This window comes from Acinonyx jubatus, chromosome A2 (genome assembly GCF_027475565.1).
Source record: "Acinonyx jubatus isolate Ajub_Pintada_27869175 chromosome A2, VMU_Ajub_asm_v1.0, whole genome shotgun sequence".
Lineage (NCBI taxonomy): Eukaryota > Metazoa > Chordata > Mammalia > Carnivora > Felidae > Acinonyx > Acinonyx jubatus.
This window is the reverse complement of record NC_069383.1, coordinates 137,789,375-137,806,413: the sequence shown is the minus strand read 5'-3', so window position 1 is coordinate 137,806,413 and position 17,039 is coordinate 137,789,375. Positions and strand designations below refer to the sequence as shown.

The 17,039-nt window shown below is 36.2% G+C and overlaps 1 protein-coding gene across 9 annotated transcripts in view; it reads right to left on the bottom strand.

The window, feature by feature from the left end:
• Positions 1-17,039, bottom strand: part of FHIT (fragile histidine triad diadenosine triphosphatase) — a 1,399,071-nt gene that overhangs the window by 913,070 nt on the left and 468,962 nt on the right. Inside the window, exon 1 of one of the 9 annotated variants that reach the window (XM_053220343.1) lies at positions 811-16,614. The exons of the other annotated variants lie outside the window; for them this stretch is intronic. The gene's annotated coding sequence lies outside the window, so the exon portion shown is untranslated. Of the gene's footprint in view, positions 1-810; positions 16,615-17,039 lie in introns of those variants that run through there. 9 annotated transcript variants of the gene reach the window in all.

The window sequence follows — 17,039 nt, the reverse complement described above, 5'->3', positions numbered from 1 at the left end:
CTGCCCATCCTCCGCTTGCATGCTCTCTCTCTCTCTCTCTCTCTCTCTCTCTCTCTCTCTCTCTCAAAAATAAACATTTTAAAAAAGGAATTATTTTTTTTAATTTTTTTATGTTAATTTATTTTTGAGAGAGACAGAGCAGAGCATGAACAGGGGAGGGGCAGAGAGAGAAAGAGACACAGAATCCGAAGCAGACTCCAGGCTCCTAGCTGTCAGCACAGAGCCTGATGTGGGGCTCAAACTCACCACCTGTGAGATCATGACCTGAGCCGAAGTCGGATGCTCATCCAACTGAGCCACCCAGATGCTCCCAAAAAAGGAATTATTTTTCATTTAAATAGGTTGAACCATGACCTATCTATTTTACTTTTGTGCAGCACTACTTTTCCTTGGGGAAAGAATAAAGATCACATTTTTAAATGTTTCTCTTTATCTGGATAGGAGGTAAGTAGGAGTGAGATTTCCATAGGTTTTGATTTGCCCAAGTAGGTATTTCTCTACTTATTGGTCTCTGGAAATCACCATGTTTACTCAAGATTTAACTCAAGAGGCTAAAGTCATAGGTAAATATTAGAGGGAATTGACAAAGGCATATTAAGTTTTAAGGAATCAACTATACTTTCCGAAAAAAACACATGAGTACAGAGTTGACACAGAACTGCTTTCTGCCTTGCTAGTACTGAAGGCCACAGAGCAGCCAATTCCCTTCACTTGAACTTGTGCTGCAAAATTTTTCTGCACAGCAGATAAAGGGCCAAAGCAACACAATTTAATGAGTAGCACACACCCATTCATTCATATGTACTAGACCTTAGGCCATCAGGCTTCTTACTGCTCCCCCTCTAAGAATCATCTTATGCTTGCATGCTGGACACAGCTGCTCTGGATACATAGGTCTTTATCTGGACCAACACTGAATAGGGAGAAGGTCCTCTATCAGTAGTCTGAAACAGAGCCTAACATTTCCCACCATTACAACCATCAAACAAGATAAAGACTTTTTATATCTGAGAGGATTAAATCAAAACACAGATAACTGACCTTGGAGATGAGCCATTAGTCTTTGTGAGATAAATAGGAATGCTTGATGGTATTGTTTAATAGAGCTGCAGAGAATACTGAGGTAATTAAGCAGGCTTGTAAGGGAAGGACCAGAAAACAAATGTGAGAACCATAAGGGCATGGGTAGGACATAGGACACTAAGATGCTGAATTTTCTCTGAGCACAATCTTTCCCTGGTAGAGCTGACTGGTGGGCTACTCAGAATATAGATATTCTCTATAGCATTAGCCAATGTGAACCCAACATGAAAGAAAATGAAAAGCATCATAATTCTTTAAAAACAAATATTTTCATTTTCATAGATACCTATGAAACAAGTGGTTAAGAGCATGAGCTCTGAAGTCAAACTGTGAAGGTTCAAATCCTGGCCTTGACCCTCACAGAAATGTGATGTGACTTCTTTATGCCTCGTTTCCTGCATCTGTAAACTGGGGACAATACTGTTACCTCACTGGCCACTCTGAAAACATCAGCTATAATGAATGTAAAGTTCAGTCCTAATCCTTTCCTAATCCTAGCACAGTCCTAATCCTTTCTAAGAGGTGAATATAATGGCTGCTCCTGCTAAAGTGAGGCTGTGAAGCATTCTGGGTAAGACAGGGCCTCCTGAACAGGACTGTCCAGGGTCTGCCATTTAATAGCTGTATGATCTTGGGTAACTTATTGAAATTCTCTGTGTCTCAGTGTCCTCACCTATAACATTAGAATAATAATTATTATTATCTCAGTGTTATCTTGAGGATTAAGTGAGTTAATGTTTGTAAAATATTTAGAAGAGTGTCTGGCACATAGGCGTTTGATAATATATTATTCAGTTCTCTCGGTTTTAAAACAGTGATCATGGGAGGCCAAGGGCTCTATGGTGATATTCTGGGGGTCTGTGTGGTGGAGTGGAGATAAGAAAGGTATGGCCCAGCCTCATTCTCTATTCGAATAGAGTAACTCTATTTTAAATATTGAGTTTTGGGGCAAGATTTTTGTTGAATAAAGGGTCCTGCTGCTTTAAAAGAAAAACCAAAGAAGAAAAGGAAGGAATGAAGGGAAGGATACAGGGAGACGGAGAGAAAGGGAGCAGAGGAGAAAATGAAAGAAAGACACAAACCAGGGTTCGCTACCAAAGTGCCCTCATATAACATAACTAGATCAGTCCTGTTTTTACAAAACATTTCATATTTTTATATGTGCTATCTAGAGAATTTAACCAGATCATTTTTAAGGTTCCTTTGAGACAGAAAATTCTGTTTCTTAAAAAGTAAATTTTAGTAAATTCAAATTTTAAACACACAACTTCCCAACCTTCTTTAGGGTAAACAAAAATCTCAATAATTCTAATTTAACATGCAAATCATGAATATTCACTACAGTCAAATGAATAATAAATCATCCCTGACTTCAAGTGCTTGCCATGGAAAATTGCCGATTTTCTTAAACACGCAGAAATCTGTTTTTAAATTATTTTTTATTATTTTTCCTCCTGTGATGGTTACTCTTCAAAGTTGCTTGGAAAATGTGCCATCTTCAGCATTAAGGAGGTAAAGAAGAAATGATTAAAGCAAAAGATGGTGTCATTAACAAAAGGAAAGAGAGAGTCCATGGATCAGCAGGCTGGGTTCTGCAACACATTTTTTTAAATGTCACCAGATAAAATTTATGATACAAAAGGGAATGTTCCTTAGTCATTCTGAGTATTGTTATCTATATGAATAATAAATCAAAAGGCTCTGTATCCATTTATGGCTGAAATTATGACCTTGGACAGGTTACTGATGTGATTTACTCCACTGATACCAATGAAACAGAAACCCAGTGAAAATACCACTGGATTGACCTCATGTTCTAAGAAATTAGTGAGGCTTGGTAGAACAAACATTTTGAAGGGAAAGTATAGAATTTCAAATATTTATGGCACCATTATATCCGTGAGCTCATTAAGATTTCTTTTAAACAACTACCCTTCAGTGATTGTTACACAGAAAACCCAAGTACATTCAAGCTTCAGAAGATTGTCTGTTTCATAATTTGATGGAAGGATATCACTCGTATTTGCCCCTAAGTTGAATAGAATTATTAATATTTTACCTTTAAAGACTCATGCAGTCATTCCCCTTACATAAAATTTAAAATATGAAAAACTGTAATGATTAGAAGTATGTACATTGATGATAAAAATCAAGAAGAAATACGAGGAATTGATTACTGTAAAGGATAGGATAACAACTACCTTTAATGTGGTCAAAGAAAGGATTAAGATCAGAGAAGGTTTGCAGGAGACTCTTGGAGCACTGGACCTGTCTTGACACATGTTTTCATTTATAATTATTCATTAAACTGGACATACATGTCTTATGCACTTTTATTATATTTATTATATTTCACAATTTTATTTAAAATTCTCTATTCTGAGGTGACACTCCAGCTTATTATATAGGTCATACCTTTTTTTTATTATGAAATTTATTGTCAAATTGGTTTCCATACAACACCCAGTGCTCATCCCAACAGGTGCCCTCAATACCCATCACCCATCACACATAGGTCATACTTTATACTAAAGAAGTATTATTTACCTGAAATTCTAATTTAATTGGGCATCCCATCCTTCATCCTTACCCCAATCAGAATAGCAAAATGAGATTACAAATACTTAAAAAGAAGGCAAAATAAGCCACAGATACAATGCATTCTTAGAAGTCTTGGTTATTCCTGTTTTATATCCTATTAATATGATAAATTTGTGTTTCATGGTTTATGGCACCCCTGGGGTTCTTGTATACAGGCACTGTAAACAAAAGTAGGCTACATAGATGCAAATTATAATTTGCTTATAGGAAGGCAAAGAAGCTGACCTTTATAAATACAACCATGCCTAAGAAAAAAGAGCTTGAAGTCAAAATCAAATCTGAAAAAAAATTTTAATTTGTTCTTTTTTTAAAGCAATGATTTTTCTTTTGTTGTATGCACTTGTTTGCACAGGAAAGGAAAAGACAATCAACTAGGTAAAATGGGTGCTACATTGCTCCCTTATACACAAAGAATTACACATCTGTCTAACAATACTAACCACTCTGAAAGATAATTATGGATCATTGCTTTAAAAAATATCCTGAACTGCCTCCAGAAATGGCAAGGAGAATTCAATTAAATTATTTGTAAAAGCCAGAGTCTTTTTTTCCTATCCATCTGCTACTTGAAATGGGATGACCTTTCAAATAGTGCTTGCGGTTCTCAAAGCAAACTCTAAATAAAGAAGTGGAGTGTGGCTTTTTTTTTTCCCCTCTCCACCAGGTTCAGCATAGATAGAGTATTTGTACTGACATTCTACACCACTGAAAAGAATGCAGATTTGGCTTCTAGGAACATAAATGAGGCATTTTAGGAATATTAATCAGGTTCTGTCCCATGCCTTCAGTCATGACATTTGCCTTCTACCAGAAAGGTGGCTGTTTCCAAGATAAGTGTTTGGGAACAAGCAACGGAACGTAATGTACTCCCTGGAGAAAAACTGGAAACCCTAAATCCAAACAAATAAGATAAAGTACACATGTTAGTGAAGAATCCCTTGTTAAGCTGCCTATGGCAGGAGAGCTAATTCAAAAAGGTCAGATATTTAAGTAACAATAGACTCAAAGCAGTCCTTCCAAAGGCCTCCCCATAGGCCTTATATTACCAACTAACAGCTGGTACTATGACACTATTAACAGTAATGCTTTCTTCACCAAGTCTACATATACACTTTTTTCCCTGTTCTGTTGTTCCCCCCTGTCACTCTTAATTTTTAAAACATTTCCAATTTGGTCTTTTGGGTCATTTTTTTTAATCCAAAATTTAAAAAAAAACAACCAATATATTTCTCTTGCTAAAAGTACAGCAAGCACTTTTCAAAAAGTTCAAAAAATACAGAAAAATATAAAAGATCACCTGTTACCATATCATCCACAGAAAACCACTGCAAACAGTCTGGTGTGTCTACTTCCATTCATTTTAATGCATGAATATATCACAAAATTGGGTCATGGTACGTAACAACTGGAATCTAACATACTGATCAAGTGTTTTATACATAACTTTCTATGCCATCAGCGGAAATTCACACCATCATATATAAATGTTCATTATAATGTTATAACTGTGTAGGTGTAAATGTGTGTGTAAATAGCTGTAATATAGCTTATGAGTGAATTTAGCTTTTTTCATTATTATATACAAAGCTGTAATGAAATAAACATCTTATTTCCTTAGCATTACTTTCTAGAAGTAGTATGGCTGGACAGGAGAGCATTCTGATAATGGATATTATCAAAGTTATTAAGTTAATATGGCCAAGCTGCCCTCCAGCAAGTTTAACAAGTTATGCACATACTCTGGACAATACCCTACAGTCTGTACAATATTGAAACGTATCAATTTTGGGGACAATTGTCAGTCTGAGCAAAAAACCATTATTGCTCTTATTATCTTTGCTGTAATAACTAATAAGCTGAAAGTTTTACTGGTGTTTTGTTTCACCTCCTTAGTAAATTGCCATTGAAACATTTTGCCCACTTTTTAATGTGGTAAAAGCACTGTCTTAAAACACAATACTGTAATGATTTTTTGTATAATTTTTTAGTTTATTATTTTGAGAGAGAGAGAGAGAGGGAGGGAGAGAGAGAGAGAGAGAGAGAGAGAGAGAGAGCACACGCACAAGTCGGGGAGAGGCAGAGGGAGAGAGGGGGGTGGGGAGAGAATCCTAAGCAGGCTCTGCACTGTTAGTCTGGAACCCGATGCAGGGCTTGAACTCACAAAATGTGAGATCATGACCTGAGCTGAAGTCAGATGCTTAACCGACTGAGCCACTCAGTCACCCCTACAATACTGTAAAGATTTAGCACACATACATATGTATATGAGATCAGAAAAACATGCCACAGATAATAAATAATTATTTTAATTGTAAAAAATAGCATAATACACAAAAACACAAACATATGTATCAACACATATGTTTCTGTTTAATAAATTAAATAAACATATACACACATATAAAATAAATCAGTACTTTCCCCTTGCCCTATGGCCAATCCCATTTTCCCATTGTAATAAAAAGAAGTACTTGTTTATGCTTCCACAGTTTCTCTAGTTTTATCCAAATATATACAAACACATAATTGTATATAGAGCTATTCTTTTCTTTTTCATTTAAATGAGCTCAATACTTTCCCAATCGCTCCAGTCAAAAGATTATTCACCAGCTGCATCATGGACACAACTGGACATCACATATAGATCTACCTAATTATTTTTATTTGTTGCATATTATTCCACTCTACAATTATAAATATGGTCAACAATGTCCCTATTAATGAGCTTCTTGATGGGTTTCTCTTGCTTTGTTTTGTTTTTTCCACTAAAACAATGCAGCACATATCTTTGAATATACATTTTTATACAATAGATTAAAGATTCCCAATAGGTATGGTGTCAAACAACAGGCATACCATTAATTTTGATAGATAATGCCAGATTTATCAGAATATGACAATGTTCTACTGTCTCATTATGATTTGATTTGTATTTCTATGATGACTGCTAATGAGGCTGAGCAGATCTCCATTGTGAATTACCAATTAATATCTTCAGCCATTGTTTCAAATATAATGTAAAACTTTATCTCATAGGCGTATAGGATTTCTTAGTTTTCTAGTATTTCTATTGTTTATATCTTTAATTCATCTAAAATTTATCTTTTAAAATTTTATGGTGAGAAATAGGGGTCTATCATTCACAACTTACATATGAAAAGTCAACTTTAATCTCATTTTTTATGGAAACATACATTTCCCACTGGGGGAAAAAAACACTTTTACTAACTATTTAGCTCATTATTATATATACTCGGATCTGCTTCTGACTTTTTTCTATTCCATTGTCAATTTTTCTCATGGCCAATAACATGCTGTTTTAAAGCAGCAACTGTATATTAAGTTTTAATGTCTAGAAAAAAGAGCAAAAGTAAAAATCTTTTGCAATTGTGACTTGAATCATTGACATATGCATTATTTTAGAAAGGAATGACATTTTAGAATAGGAAATATTAGGGAGTATAGTTTGATGATTTCCTTTAATAATGAATGTGTTACTAAAGATTTTATATTTTTGGTTTACATAAATGAAATTTTTCTATTTCTTTGCAACTGGTTATTAAAGGTATAAATAAGCTTTGATTTTAATATATTTACCTTGTGGCCTTCCAGCTTACATGTTTTCTGTAACAGTCTTAACTTTTTTAGGAATATAATCATATCATCTGAAAATGAAGACAACTCTGTTTAACATTTTCCAATATTTATTTTCCCTAATTTTATTGTTTAATTACATCATGTAGAACCTGCAACACAGTGTTAAGTAACAGTGTTCACAGTATTCCTCTGCATTTTTCCTGGTTTTAATAGGAATGGCTTTTATATTTCACTGATTAATGTAATGTTACGATAGGTTTTTGTGACTATATTTTATTTTGTTTAATTAACATGCTTCAATGCCCATTTTATTTTGAAAGTTATTCAAAATTTCTTTAGCAATAAATTTTAGCAAATTCCTTTTTGGTATGTGTACTGGGTTGAAATTTATGGCCACCTGGAATCTCAGGTGACTTTATTTTGCAATGGAGTCTTGGCAGATGTGCTTACTTAAGAAAAGGCCATACTGGATTAAGGTGGGCCCTAATCCAGTGGATGCTATCCTCCAAAGAAGAGAAAATAGAGGCACAAACAGACACACAGGGAGAACTCCATGTAATGACAAAGGCAGAGATTGAAGTGGTACATGTATATATATGTCAAGGAACACCAAGGAGTGACAGCAGCCACTTGAAATTAGGAAGGGGCAAGAAAAGATAATCCCTTACAAACTTTGAAGAGAGCATTATCCTGTTGGCACCTTGGTTTGGGACACGTAGCATCCAGAACTGCAACTGAAAAAATTTCTGTTGTCGTAAGCTACCTAGTTTGGTGATTTGTTTATAGCAGCCCTAAGAAACTAACATAGCATGTATTGATATAATCATATCATTTTTGTCTTCTAATTTGCTGATGCGTTGCATGGTGTGTGTGGATAAATATCCAATTTTGAACCAGTTTGTAATTTTTGAAAAAAACCCTATTTCAAATATTTCATATTTTCATAAGCAGATGGATTTAAGTTGCTATTTTAAAAATTATATACTTATACATACAAAAATGAAATTGGTATAAAATATGTTTTTAGAGCTTTCAATATCAGGTTTTGATATCAAGTTAGGTTTAGATTTGTACAATTACTTGAGGCACAATTGTACAATTACTTCCCTCTTTCTCTATAGTCTTGAACTGTTTAATAACCATAAGGAGTAACTGTTTTAAAGCTTAAATTTAAGTTAGCTGTAAAACCATCTGGGCCTGGGGCCTTTTTTTTTTTTGTGGGACATCTTTAATAATCTTCCACTTTTTTCTCTGATTATTGTTATTAAAATATTTTAACTTTTCTTATGTTAATATTGATCATATATATGTTCCTTAAGAATCACTATTTCTTCTAGATTTTCAAATAAATGGCTACAGAATTTTTTTTTCAAACATGCGGTAGTACCAGTATTGACTGGTAGAGTTGACCGGGAAGCTAGGAGGATACATACCCTTTTCTTCCCATACTACTACATGAGGATTGAGTCAAAAGGGGACAATCCTCAAAGAAAGAAAAGAATTATTCAGTCAAGCATATAAAAGTAGCTCTTATCACTCATAAGAACTTCTAAAGAAACCCACAGAAAATGTTTTCATCTGAATCGTCAGATGCGTATCACAATAAAATTTGGATAGTTCGTCCTCAAGTTATTTGATACTCTCCTGGAGTCTTAGCAAAGCTATGCAGAAATTTTCTTGACATTTACATTAAGCTACAATAAAGTTCCCATTTTTTGAAACACTTGACAAAATAAAAAAAAAGAATTATTCTTCCCTCACACCTGCACACATTTAAAAATATCTCCAACTTTTCTAAGAAACAATTTTCTCCACAACTCTCCCAGACTTCATACTCATATCCTTTTATTCATAGCAGATGGAGGAAATTAGAGTAACATATTTGCTCTAAAATCATTAGTGTTGCCTCAGCACTTCCAATCTAAAATAGCATTTCAAGGGGTTATTGTTACGTGGATCAAGAGTTTGCTCTAGGCACAAAGAGACATAAAAACCAATTTGAAACTTTTTTTTTTTTTGCAATGAGCTTTTGCATCTTAATTTCTGCAACAATGTTCTAGTTCGATTTTAAACACAAATCAAATGGGAGGATAGAGTGCCCTGATTCACTCATGGGTCATACTTTGTTCACTGGCCAGTCCTCTGAGAAATCATGATAGCTGCTTCTGGAAAGCAACATTCTCAAAACTGACCACCAACTGCTAGGTAGTCTGGAAGACTGGGAATATATTCATTTTTACGTCTCAGATATCGGCTTGCCCCTTCGCCTCCTGAAATGCCTAAAAGGAAATGTGGTAATGAACCAGCAGATGACAGCCATTCTGTCCAAGACCTAAACAATCCCTGGCTTAAGAATGAACCAATCTTGGGGCACCTGAGTGGCTCAGTTGGTTAAGTGTCCAACTCTTGATTTCGACTCTGGTCAAGCATGATCTCATGGTTCGTGAGATTGAACCCTGCGCTGGGCTCAGGGCTGACCGTGCAGAGTCTGCTTTGCATTCTCTCTCTTTGCCCCTCCCCTGCTCATGCTCTCTCTCAAAATAAATAAACAAGCTTTTTATTAAAAAAACATGAACCTGGGGCGCCTGGGTGGCTCAGTCGGTTGAGCATCCGACTTCAGCCCGGGTCACGATCTCGCGGTCTGTGAGTTCGAGCCCCGCATCAGGCTCTGGGCTGATGGCTCAGAGCCTGGAGCCTGCCTCAGATTCTGTGTCTCCCTCTCTCTCTGCCCCTCCCCCGTTCATGCTCTGTCTCTCTCTGTCTCAAGAATAAATAAACGTTAAAAAAAAAAATTTAAAAAAAACATGAACCAATCAGAAAGTGTTTGTTTAGCATATAGTGTATTAAGTCCACCATAAAAAAATGTTTTTAAGTTTAAGATACTACACACCTGGAAAATGTAATCTTGTGTAGGCATAAAAGCAGTCACAGAGAATGATACCAGATATCTCTACACTGCACAATTTTCAAAATACTTTCATGACATGCTTGTAGGTTATCCTCATAAATCTATAATGAATGCAGGATTAAAGAAGAATACATGAACATACTAGTCAAGAGATTAAAGTGGCTTTAAAGATCATCAACAAACCTCTTTTACAGATAAGAAAATGGAGACCAAAGGGAAATGAGGACCTTCACCTTCTTGCACAGCCATCCTGTAGGGCTAATAAAGTGAATGCTGGTCACCACAAGAGTCATGAAAAAGAGCCATAAAAATAAGACAAGAAAGAGAAACATGATCTCCCTTACAGAGAAAAGCAATTTTAAAACTCATAGTTTCCAGTAAATATGTGCAAGCCTTGAAGAGCATATTCACGTAGTTGTAAAGACTATACACACTTACACACAAAAAATTCACTACATAACTATTGAAAAGAGCCTAAATATTCTACAGTTCAACTAAGAAGGTATTCATGCATTTCCTATATACACACCCTTGACTCACCTCTACTTTCGAACCCTAGCAAGACCTAGCTGATTATCTTAATATCGTGACCCCTCTATTATACCATGAAGTATTAAAATAATCTTTCCTTTAAATGAAAATATATTAGAAGTATGTATTTTTTGTGACAGCATTCTCAAAAGTATATCTCAACAATGCATAGGCCAGTGTCCTAATATCTTTTATTCAACAGACAATAGCCATTTTCCACGACTCAATCCAGGATATTTCTAAAAATCTAAATCTAGGATATTATAATTCAAGTAAGGGACTGTATTATAGAAAAGTGCAAAAGGAAAAACATTAAATGTGGAATCATTATTTTAAAAGGAAGAAATTTACAGCAGTGGTGAAAGATCATATCAGGGTTAGAGGACAGATCTCTGTGTTAGAATCAACACTTTATTGTCAGAATGCACAATAATAGCCTCGACATTTTCAAACTGCTTTTAGTCACCTTTTAAATGTCTCAGAATAGAGAATAGAAAACACAATGTCTGACGCACAATGGAAAGTTCTATGATTCTCCTGAAAAAAAGGAAGAACAAACATCTCTATTTCCATCCCGGATCTGCACAATATATGCTTGCATCCCATTTGCTCTGATTCATTTACATTTTGCTGAATTCTGTTTTTGTGCGTTTTCATCTTTCAAAAGATTTTTTAAAAATTAACAACAACAAAAAGCCCTCAAAAGACGCTTTCAGATAAAATCGTAAAGAAAATAAGTACATGAATTAGTGAAACAACATCCAAGTTTTCACAAATGTGTCAGTTACATCTTTTCTCATGTTGTCCGAGAATTAATTGCACGGCTGAAATTAGACCTCAGCACGCTCCATGCAGATAGGAGCCCAAGCTGGAAGCTAACTCTTTGAATAGTAATACTGCCTCCTGATTCTTCTCACATGGCTACATTTTTGACATTTCCTTCAATATTCTATCCAGTTGCAGTATGACTATGACAACAGATTCGGTAGGCATGACTGGCACATCCATGGTGAGTGGCAGGGAATGGCAATAGCCAACAAGTCCCCTTAGTGGCTCCAAAAAAGCTCACAGGCTTTCTGCAAACCTTATGCATACATGCATTAAGTAAGGGATATAAAAGATGGAAACTGTGATGACAATTTTAATTACCTGACAGACAATTCCATGACCTACTAGAACTTTAAAATGGCAAAGCCTCTGACACACGGGAGACAAAAAAGCTTATATTCTCTCCCTGCCTCTCAGTCTCCTTAAATGTTTATATGAGGGTTTTATACATGGATGGAGATAACCTTAATATAGTATTTATATTAATCTATCCAAGGACAAATTACAAATGGCTAAATGTGACTACAATGGAATTTTCTTGGTTATTTTTAACTGGACTCAAATCACCTCTCTGGGCTCTAGAAGTTTCTCCCAGACCCCTGGAGATGTCAGGTGTCACTAATCAGAGTTAGCCCATCTTGTAGTCAGTGCCGCCCAATGTTCTGCCCGCAAAGTAGCAATTAGAGTGAAGTCTTGTCTGGAAATGTCAATTACTGCTCTTTGTCTTCCTGTTGAAAGTCTCCTTAATTTAAGAATGCTATATCATTTTTACCCCATCAAATTAGAAAATATTTAAAATAACACTCATAGCTGGCAAGAGTGTAGGGAAAGAAGCATGCCCAAAGATGCTGGTGAAAATGTAAAATGGAATAACTTTTATGGAAAATGATCTAACAACATATATTGTGACATTTTTGTCCTACTATATTTACTGATATTATTTGGGGAACATCGTTCCATATCTCTAAACAGTCTTAAAACCAGAGTTTTTAAGACCTGTATAGCATTTTGCTATGTAAATATACTATAATATACTATAGTATTTCATTGTTTCCACACGTGTCAACATTTTAGTTTTCAACTTTGGTTATTATAAACAATGCTAGAGAGAACATCTTTATAAGTATATTTTTCAATTGCATTCTGTTTTTGCCTTAGGATAGATTCTTAGAAATAGAAATACAGCTGTTAGCAAGTTTACCTTCAAGTATAATTTTGTATTAGCAACTACAGAACTGCAATTAGCAAACCTGTTCCTAAACTAGAATTCCAGTTGATCGTTATTTACAGGGAGGAAAATACATGGTGATAAAAGTGACCCTGCTTATTTAGACAGCCTTGAGAATGGGTAATTCCTCCAAGGAAACCAAATCAGACAACATGTATGAATGAGTAACCATTAACTCAAAAAGGACAAATCAGGTCCTACAAAAGGACATTCATTTCAATCAAAGGCACAGACTGCCAAGTTAACTGCCGTCTGTCCTAGAGCAAAGATCCCTTTCCCAATTCCTTAGTATGTAAGATCTCTCTCTCTGAACACATTCTTACTATCATTGGTTTGCATTAATTTCCCTCTTTTGAAGACTAATAAACAACCCAAGTTCATAAAACTGAAAAGTCAGAATGTGGTGAAACATTTTTTTGGTGGCCAAACCTGCCCTGCCTGATGGCATAAGGGTGGGGGTGGAGGACATTGTCAGCTAGAAGCTGTTCTAAAGGAAGATATGACTGACCCTTAAATTAAAAATCCAGCTTTTAGAAGCCAGTAAATAATAACATACCACTTTTCAACCTATCGTACTGGAAAATATTTAAAATGATAACATTCATGGTTGGCAAGGGAACAGTATTTCCCAAAGCATATCCCTTGGAAAAATATTTTCATGATCAAATGAGTTGAGGAAAGACTGAGAACTGAAGAAAGTTCAAGTTGAACATTTAATGTGCTGTTACAAACTGTGCATCTCCAAAGGGACTAGAGCAAGCAACATTTCTAAACTTATTTAACTACCAAATTCTTCTTGCTTTATGTTGCCTTTTGTTTTTGGCTGCTGGGTTTCTATCGAGTCTCCCCGGGGACAGCATTCTTTGGAACATCTTTAGTAAAGGTTTCCCCAAGCTGTCAGTTCTCAAACATTTTAGTCTCAAGATTCATTCACACTCTTAAAAATTATTAAAGGCCCCAAAAAGCTTTTGTGTATGTAGGTCCTATCTACAGATATTTACCGTATTAGAAATTAAAACAAAACTTTTAAAAAACCCTACTAATTTATTTTAAAATAACAATAATAAATCTATTACATATACACATATATGATATATTTTCTAAAACAAACAAATGAAAGGAACTAGTGGGAAGAGTGGCATTGTTTCAGAGTATTGAAAGTCTTTTTAATGTTTGGCTTAATAGAAGACCAGTAGATTCTTATATCTGCTGCTGTATTGTGTTGTGATACACTATTTGGTTGAAGTAGGTCAAAATCCAGGGGTATTTTAATAGCCTTTTCAAAGAACTATGTATATTTTTCTTGCATGCTGCATCAAGATGTGACAAATGGGAGTGACTTCACCAAGATGGCAAAAGAGGTTATTCCTGACTTCCCTTCCCCTCATTAGAAAAACAACTAACATCTATTCAAGAATATGATACCCCTCAAAGAATCTTAGGACCCAGGTGGGGCAGAAGCCCACCCTGCACCACAAAGACAAAGACAGAGAGTATTCGAAGAACAAAAAGAGAAGCTACCTGTTCCTTGCATTGCCCTTCCCCCTGGCCAGCATAGCACCATGGCTAGAGAGGTCTCCCCTGAGCCTCCAGTTCCTCCAGAGTGAAAAGACAACACACGGAAGACAGCCAGCTCCACGCCCTCCTCAGCACTGTGGGTACTTTGTGGGAAACTCCTACTCTGATTTCACCCTGTGGAAAGAGCAGAGGCATCTGCAGGGTCCAACCACTGGGAATCTGACTGTGACAGATAAGGGAGAGGGGTTTGCAACAGCCAGCACATGAATCTTGCCAGATAGAGTTCACGCCTGCAGTGTCCAAGCCGTAATCCCATGGGAAGCTTTCCTCATCTGCATAACCAAATTGGGTGTGCCTTCTGACCGGGGAAACTCAGTGGGGAGCAGATCTGCCTGATTTGGATCCTCAAAAAAGTTTTGCCAGCCCTGGAGCCCAGTTCACCTTGCAAGGTGCTGAGTCATGGCTCCACCCTCTGCTGAGAGTGCCTTTTGGCCCCATCTGACCAGAAGCGCTGGTGACAACTCCTGGAAGCTGGGTGGTTTAGAAGTGCTGGGGCCAAGAGGTGGGAAAACAGAGATCATCCCCAGAGCAAAGTCTCTACTAGGCAGGGAGGTTTCCCATACTATGCACAGACAGGAGGATTAAATTATAACTAAGATTGAGGGTAGCTCCCAGCTCCTCCAAAGTGGGGAACCTGTTTGGGAAACTGAAAGCAGTTTACTATGTCAGCCCCCCTCTCTCTCCCATGCTGGCTGAAACATAGCCCCACCCACTGTGGAGACTGTGAAGAGTGTCTTCCAGTTTCATCTGACCAGAAGTTCTGGTGAAAGGACCTGAAAGCTGTGGAGCTCAGTAGTACTGGCTCCAAGAGAAGAGGAGACAGAGCCCATAGTTTGCAGTACAAAGCCAGCAGTTCTGTTTGGCCAGAAACTAAGGGTGCTGGTTGGCTTGAGTTAAGACAACAAAGAACTTGACTAGTTTTAGAGTTGCTTCTCCCACTGTGCCTGGGCAGGGAATATAATTCACAACCTTACAATAGAGTCTTCTGCCTGTGCAACCAGGGAACCTAACTAGACCCAACAGGAAGCTGTGTAGCCCACTCAACAGCACTATCTAAGCACTTGAACAGAGAGCACAACCCATGGCTTCCCCCATCTGCAGAGCAAAGCTGGTGGCCTCCTTGACCAGGGAATTCAGTATACACTCAGGCCTGACAAAAGCACTAAAATACTTAGACATAAGTTTAACTAAAGAGGGGAAAGATCTTTATTCTGAAAACTTTAAGACATTAACAAAACATTCAAAGAAGGCACAAATATATGGAAAAGTATTCCATGTTCATGCACTGAAAAAATTAATATTGTTAAAATGTCAGTAGGAACAAAAGTCATCTATGGATACAATGCGATCTCTATCAAGATTTCAATGGCCTTTTTTTTAGAAGTTAAAAAAAAAAACTCTTAAAATTTATATGGAACCACAAAAGACCCCTAAAAGCCAAAATCCTGAGAAAGAAGAACAAAATAGGAGGCATCACACTTCCTGATTTCAAGCTATACTATAAAGCCATAGTCATCAAAATAATATGATACTGTCACAAAAACAAATAGACCAATGAAACAGAATCAAGAGCCCGGAAATAAACCTGAGTATACATAGTCAACTAATATTTAACAAGAGAGCCAAGCATACTCAATGAAGAAAAGATAGTCTCTTCAATAAATGGTACTGGGATAATTGAGTATGTACATGTAGAATAGAACTGGACCCTTTTAGTTTACATTAGACCAAAAAGCTTCCATCCAAAAGAAGAAACAATCAGCACAATGAAAAGACAACCTATAGAAAGGGAAAAATATATGTAAACCATATCCAATAAGGGACTAATACCCAAAACATATAAAGAACTCATACAACTCAATAGCAAGAAGAAGGAGAAGGAGGAGAAGAACAACAACAAATTAAAAATGGACAAAGAACCTGAATAAACACTTTTTTTTCTAGAGAAGATATACAAACAGCCAACAGGTACATGAAAAGACGGAAAAGATGTTTAACATCACTAGTCATTAGGAAAATGCAAATTAAAACCACAATGAGATATTACCTGCACCTGTTAGAATGGTCATCATCAAAAAGACAAGAGATAACAAATGCTGGTGTGGATGTGGAGGAAAGAGAGCCCTAGTGCAGTGTTGGTGGGATTATAAGTTGGTACAGTTACTATAGAAAACAGTATGGACAATCTTCAAAAAATTTAAGATAGAACTATCATGTGATCTAGCAATTACACTTCTGGGAATATATCCAAAGACATCAAAAACACTCATTCAAAAAGATATCTGCACCTGCATGTTCATAGCAGCATTATTTACAATAGCCAAGACATGGAAACAACCTAGATGTCTATCAGTGGATGAACAGATAAAGAAGTTATAAGATAGATAGATAGATAGATAGATAGATAGATAGATACACACACACACAAATACATACACACACACACACACACCACACACATATGCAATGGAATATTATTCAGCCATTAAAAATGAAGAAATTTTATTATTTGTGACAATATAGATGGATCCTGAAGGTATTATGCTAAGAGAAATAAGTCAGACAGAAGACAAATACTGTATGATCTCACTTATTGTGGAATCTAAAAAACAAAAAGAAAAGGAAAGAGAGAGAGATCAAACTTGTAGTTAACAGAGGCAGGGGATAGGGAGAGGGGGTATTGGA